Consider the following 7,133-nt stretch of genomic DNA (forward strand, 5'->3'; position numbering starts at 1 on the left):
CATGTCCTTGGTACACATCCGGCTCGGATCAAGCTGGCCGCTCATCTGACAGATCAGATGAGGGCGGCTCTGGAGCGGGAGTACCCGGCGCGTGACGAAGGCGGCCAGCGGGTCGGGCCCCGACAAGCCCTCCGACTGGATCATCGCTCGCACTCGGGCGACGGCTGCGTTTCCAGCCGGCGTCAGCGTCACGGCCCGGTAGGACCACTGGGGCCGCCTGCCCGCCGGTGGGCCGGCTACGTAAGCCGGCAGATTGACGTAGTCGCCCTGCGGGGCGACGTTCCTCACGTAGAAGTATGACTTTTGCCATAGCTTCACCGACTGGATCAGCGTGATGACGGGGAAGGGGTTGTCGGCAGCCACCCTCCGCATCGCGATGAAGGCGCCACTCTAAGCCGGCACGCCTTGCATGCGCGTGCCCAGCTTGGACTGGAAGAACTCCCCCCAGAGCTCGAGGGTGGGGAGGACGCCGAGGTAGCCTTCGCACAAGGTGACGAAGGCGGACAGCAGCACCACTGTGTTTGGGGGGAGGTGGTGCGGCTGGAGTTGGTAGAACTCGAGCCAAGAGCGGAAGAAGGCGCTCACGGGCAGGCCGATGTCGCGCAAGAAATGCGAGCGGAAGACTACCCGCTCGCCCTCCCGCGGCTCCGGCGTAATCTCCTTCGCCGGCGCGAGACGGACCTCCACCTTGTCCGCGCCGGGCAGCCGCCATGTCTTGCGGAGGAATTCGACATGATCCTCGTGGACGTTGGAACCGTCCCAATCCCCGCCATACTGCATCGTGGCGTGGGGCTGGCGAGAACGAGCGCGGCGGCGGAGGAGCGAGTGGTGGAAGAGCGCGGCGGCGAGGCGCTGTTGCAAGAAAGGGCAGGAGGAAGAAGATGGTGGAAGGAGGAGGAGCGTGCGAGGCCTGCCGCCCTCCCCCTCCCCCTACTTATAGCTTCGCAAGGTGAAGCCGGGGAGGCCGGACGTGGGGTGAGACGTGGGATTAACTGCACCCACTCCCCCCACGCCTCGCGATTATTACGCCCTAAAAGCATGCCGAAACCGCCGCAGGGAGACGTGCGGGCGGCTTCGGGCCGCAGAGAATCTACGCCTGGGCCCGGGCGTGGGCGTGGCGGGCCCCCGCCCTGCGGCGACGTCCCGTCGCGCACGTGGGCTGGCAGGCTTTTTAGCCAAGAGAGGCCACGTGGTTCGCAGGCGGCAAGTGGCCGGCCCGCGGACCGGTGCACGCGCTGGTGAGCTCCCGCCCTCCGACTCCAAATTTTTTGGCCAAGACGGCGCGCCCAACCAAAGCCGGCTCCCAGCTGCCGGCTTGTCAAGATAGGAAGCTGATCGAGCTTCTCGACTCCTGCCCAACCTCGAAGCCCAATCAGCTTCGGGGACTACTGTCGGAGTAAATGGCCACGGGTAGCCTAACCGACTGCCCCTGGCTCTTCAAAAATTATCAGGCCATTTGAGCCTTCAAGCATTCAAGCATTGGGCCGCCTTCCCCGGTCGGCGACCTCTGAAACCGACTCTCAGAAGGCGACCCAGCCTCAGCAACCTCCCCCCAAGATAACCACGGGATGGCCGACTCCAGGAAGCCGGCCATAGAGGATGCCGACTCCCCAGAGCCGGCCATGAAGAACGCCGACTCCCCAGAGCCGGCCAAGAAGGGCGCCGACTCCAAGAAGCCGGCCAAGACCGCACCCACCAAAACTACATCCACATAACGATGACAAGACGGGGTGTGGCCACAGTGCGGCCCACTACCCCCGAAGCCCGAGGCAGGCATGGCCACAGGACGCCGTACGGGGCGGCCATCTCCCTTCCGGCTCGGCACTGTAGCCATGCTGGCCTCAACGTCACCCACGACAGACGCCAGTACGGCCCACGGGTGGCGGGCCCCTTTAGCCAGAGAGAGGCGCGAAGGCGGCCCGGCCTCCCCCAGTCGGCCAAAGGCGTAGCCGGCCCCCAGAAGCCGGCTACCCCCTCCCTCGAAGCATGTGCCACATTAAGGAGACAAGACGAGGTAAGGCTACAGTGAGAGCCCTCGAGGCGGCACACTGTAGCCACGCTTACCTCGACGAAGCCCTCGTCATCAGGGACGAGGCTACAGTAAGCAGCCGCCGACAAGACCCCTAGGCAGTGGGGCCGGCCTGTCGACCAAGAGGCCGGCAGCCGGCGGGACCCACCAGTCGGCGGGCCCCAACAGCCGGCGGAGAAGCCGGCGAGCGCAGACACTGACGACTGGGACCCGCGCCCAGCCGGATTACAATTGTACCCCCGGGAGGTAGGCCTATTTAAACCCCCCCGGGGCACCCATGCAAAGGGTTGGCTTCTTAGAGTTACACACACAACATAGAGAGAGGGAAGCAAGAGCTAGCCTTGCTCTTCTTCTCCCTTGAACCCGACAGCTCTAGGAGCATTTGTAGCTACTCTTTCCAATCTAGTGATCATGCGGAGACCCCGCAGAGCAGGACTAGGGGTGTTATCTCCTCGGAGAGCCCCGAACCTGGGTAAGATTCGCCGGCGTGCATGTCTTCGCCTCATCCCGTTTCCAGGCACCGGCGACGTCTTACTGACACCCACCATGATAAGCCACCCGTTGGCATATGTCGCACCTACCACCCGACACAACTGATTTATTTTGAAGTTCAGTTAACATCTCCAAGGAGCACACAAAACAAATAGACAATTTGATGTACTATATTTGCATGAAGAGATGAGGTATGACACTCCTTTCAGTGAACTAATTACCTAACCAGCAGTCATTTCAATTTCTCAATTGAAGAATTCCCCAAACAGAAATGTGAGAACCAGCCTCCATGATCTACCTGAATCAATCAATTGAAGCAAACCAGGATTACGAAACACTATACAAAACAAAGATTGGAACTACATTATTGCAAGTTAATTATTGGTGGAAGAGGGGCAGAAAAAATAAAGATAATGGGCAATACGGTGGTGAATCCTAGCTGCTTTAGTTTCTGCTGCTAGAGTAAGAAGAAGGACGGACCTGTTAGGCGGCCGGTGGAAGAGGACGGTGTGTCGCAAGGTCAAGAAAGCACGTATCCGCAAGCTCATGGGCCAAACTGCACAGCACAGAAACCTGGGTAATGCATAGATTAAAAGAAGGCACCTACATGTAAAAAAACACCTTTGTGTGATCAAGAACATCCAAGTTTCTTTCTATGTGTGCAAGATATTTGTGATTTCCTAACTAAAGAAGGTTTAAATCCCGAAACAGAGCAATTCAAGTTTGAGCCCAGTCTGCTCCCAGCGATGGCAAGGGCCAAGCTCGACAGGGAGAACAGCGACTAAGAAATTAAGATGTTTCTTGATCTAGCAAAAGGGAACCAGATTATTCAAAAGAAGGAAGCATTTATATTTTCAAATATTCTTCAACAAACCCGCCATGAAATTAAGATGTTTCTTGATTAAGTAAGGAAACACACAATTGATAAACAGGGGATGGACATGCATCCGTTGAAAAAAGGCAGAGATAAATTGCAATACCTTCGATTCATCTTTAGAAAAGATCCAGAGTTTCAAGTCAAAGATAAATTCATATTGCTAATGTAACTACTACTGTACTTGTCTTAGAAGCATGTCTCAATCGATCAGACCTGATTATAAATATTTATTAGGATAAAGTTTGCAATATACAATGTCAAAGTTACATTTCCTTCCAGATCTAAATCATCAACTCATAATATGCCAAGTAAATCAGATCATCACATAACAGCTAAAGTAGATGGCCATAGATCCATGGTGACGGCAAGTTCAAAATTTTCCCTGGAGGAAATAACTATCTATGTATACAAAAGCAAAAAAACATTAGTAGCACCTAAGCAAGTCAGTCGCTGCAAGGCATCAGCTAACCCACAAAAGAATATCGATAGCAATGGTGTAAGAGTTCAGTTTAATATGCAAAGAACAATCTATTGAACAATGGCGCAAGAGTTCATTTAACATGCAAAGAAAAATCTATCGAACGATGGCATAAGGCCAGCATGCTACCTCTTGTTAAGGTCCTCTCACAAAGACATGGTTCGCTACACAGAGCTCTAACCCTTGTCTTTTTGGCACGTTGGCGTTTATAGCGGCGGCTACCTGAATATTTGAGACAATCAGTGTCGAATACAACATCATTAAGAGGAATTAGAGACAACGACGCTGGTACTCTATATACACATATACACCCATACCTTCATCATCATTGATGTAAATAGGGTCGCTGATTATCGCCCATTTCATAATGTGGTTATTACTTGAGTAGTAAGCGTGAAAGTAAAAACTGTAAGGCAGTAGTTGCAGGCTTGGAGGAGGATGTTGGGGATATAATCCTCCTACCACAAAAGCCTATGGAAGATGCGGTGCACTGGCCGAGATCTCCTCTTCCTCATTCATCTATGTATCTCCTTCCTCCTCTTCCTGCTGATTGTCAACTGCGGTGGCACATGACAGTCAGCACCACAAAGGAAGTACGCAAAGTTAATATTGGAACTACTGAAACTACTGAAACTGCGGCGTCACATGGCAGTCAACACCACAAAGGTTGTAGTTATCATAAAAAACACTTCATTATTAATTTGATGCTTCAATTTTCTCTTGACTCTCTCACATTACCAAAATGATGACTTGCAGGAGCTGAAACTACTGAAACTCTTATACCTATGGAAATAGCGCCGCACGAAGGCGAGTCGGCAGCAGTAAGGAGAAATAGGGCAGCAGCAGTGTAGTGATGCACTCTTCCGGCCTCCCTTGCTCTTTCATAGTTTCAAGGCGACCTCCTTTGTTGTCCCCCCCCAAAGCGCAGCACACACGCATGCTGATCTGTATCTCAAGGTGTAGAAAATGGATCAGAACACACACACGCGCACACACACACACACACACACACACATCTCTGGTGTTAAACAAATTATTTCTTTCGTCTGAGTACCATTATCTAATCAAATAACATAGAATTACAAGTTAAAATACCCTGCTATTCTAGTAAATAAAGAACCTTCATCAAACAAAAAAATCTCCTTCCTACAGACAGTAGGTATGAACCATAGAACCTTGGAACCAACGAGCCATCCTGAATAGCTTACTTACCCTCTAAAGCGACCTAATAAGGAAGAAAGCTCTCTTTGCTCAAGATAAAGTTTCTTCGATACCTGTATAAGAACACTTATGAACACAAGGATATGAATCATATAAGAAAGGTAACATGATAAGATCACTAGAATACCTTAAACTGGTTAAAAGGGGGAGATCATGTCAAAGTCGAAGTATCAAACACATCAGTGGGCATCACTTTTAGAAATAACATGTCTTGCACACCAAGGATAAAGGGAAGAAGCATCCAGCAGGCGGCGGTCTGCAAAAGCTCAACCCACAATGCGACGGAAGTGCCCAAGAGGTCCTCCACGCGGTGGATGGCCACGGCATAGGCGGTTACTTGTTCAGACTGTACTTGAGTGTGGGAAGAACTAAAAGAACAGTCAAGTACTTGTCTGAAGAAGCTGGGTATCAACTTCTGCTGAAATTAGGCATCCAAATACACAAAAAAGACACTGAATTAATAGAATGTGATGTTCTTTGGGAGGCAAATGAATAATGATCCTCTCCTATGATCCCCTCTTTCCTACTATATGCATATTCTCTAGCTGATACTGATAACTAAAAATACAGTCACACAAAGAAGAAGGAAACACATGTAAGTTTAGTATGTAGCAGCACCATGTGCAGTCCAGCCATGCTCCAACTTTCTACCTGATTTTCTTTCCTAGTCTCATGACGAGGAAGAGATAGATCTGGCTAAATATTAAACATACTAACTATCCAAAGTAAATAATATAAACGGTCTGTGGAAACTATCTACACACACACACACACACTGGAGAGAGAGAGATGGTTGCCAAAGAGATATTTTTGTGGAGTGTGGAGCAGTTGCTTAAACCATCTCCACTACTTGGCTACACTACTACTACCAGCAGCTGCAAGCACACAGGAAAGGCAACAGTCATATGCATCCGCATGTTTTTTACACAAGCAAGCAATCAAACCACTTACCCCGAACAATTTTTTTCTGTTCTTTTAGCTGTAGTAGGTTATTGACTCACTTTCCTAGCATTGCTCGTCAGATTCAGAGGCTTTTAAATTACAACAATGGAAATTTGAACTTAATAATCGACAAAAGGATTGGGAGAGAAGGGAGCATCTTACCAGTTGAATGCAAGAGTATGGCTTTGCCCAGGCCGTATTCTTCCACAACACCACCTCCTCCTGTGGTTGTGTGCAGCTACCCGCCAGAGAACGTGTCTAGCGAAATCTGCCCGTCATGTGATTCTTCTGTCAGTACAAACAACCGTTGCAAAATCCAAGCAAAAGAAGTCTCAAATCGGGTGAAAATAGCGGGAGGCACTAACCGTGAAAGGATAGGCGATGAAACTGGGATACACAAGCACGTTGCCATTGACGGCCTCGAGGTACTTAAGCCCGGCGTCAAACACAGTGCCGCCCTCATCCCCCGCCGCCCCGTCCGGCGTCAAACCCGGCGCTGCCCTCGTCGCCCTCGCCCCGCATCATACAAAGGAACCACTTGTTAAAACAGTGCTACTATTATTTCCTGTTATAAACCTGCCTACTAAAGTGGTGAGACATATTCTGCACAGATCATGTAATGTTAATTACTTCTAGTGAGGAAAAGGTAAACAATCATGCCAGCCAAAGAAGACATCTTTAAATCTCTGAGTTGCATTTAAATCCATGGTAGACTCCAGAATAAATATTGACCAATTAATAGAAATCAAAGGATGACTGCAAGTGATGCATCTAAAGAAAATATGACATCAAAAATTGACCAATTAATAGAAATTAAAGCATGGCTCAACATAATAACAAAAAGCCACTCATAAAGTTTGATGCCAACCTAAAAGGATTAAGATGTCATACGGTCAAAAGAAAAGCGTAAAGTTTGCAATGCAATTTTTTTGGTGACTCACGATATAATGATATGTGAAGCTCTAATGTAGGTTCAGAACATACACATGTGAAGCTCTAATGTAGGTTCAGATACACAATTCAGTGCCTCAAAGCTAGAGCATATATGTGCTTGTCACTGCCTCCTTTGTCATAGAGGCCTCTCATTACCGACA

At 49.5% G+C, this 7,133-nt stretch overlaps 1 long non-coding RNA gene across 2 annotated transcripts; it reads right to left on the reverse strand.

Annotated features, from left to right (window-relative positions):
* Positions 1-2,231: 2,231 nt before the first annotated feature.
* On the reverse strand, positions 2,232-6,609 carry LOC123497379 (uncharacterized). Of its 2 annotated transcripts, none has more exons than XR_006671078.2 (8): positions 6,405-6,609; positions 6,202-6,307; positions 5,225-5,512; positions 4,660-5,150; positions 4,194-4,433; positions 4,006-4,098; positions 3,002-3,077; positions 2,232-2,819 (listed from the first exon to the last, which is right to left on the reverse strand). It is a non-coding gene; the product is annotated as an uncharacterized lncRNA (long non-coding RNA). The 2 variants fall into 2 exon arrangements; XR_006671077.2 differs by having other exon boundaries at positions 5,225-5,515.
* Positions 6,610-7,133: the final 524 nt, after the last annotated feature.

The sequence above is a fragment of the Aegilops tauschii genome, chromosome 2, assembly GCF_002575655.3.
Source record: "Aegilops tauschii subsp. strangulata cultivar AL8/78 chromosome 2, Aet v6.0, whole genome shotgun sequence".
Taxonomy (NCBI): Eukaryota; Viridiplantae; Streptophyta; class Magnoliopsida; order Poales; family Poaceae; genus Aegilops; species Aegilops tauschii.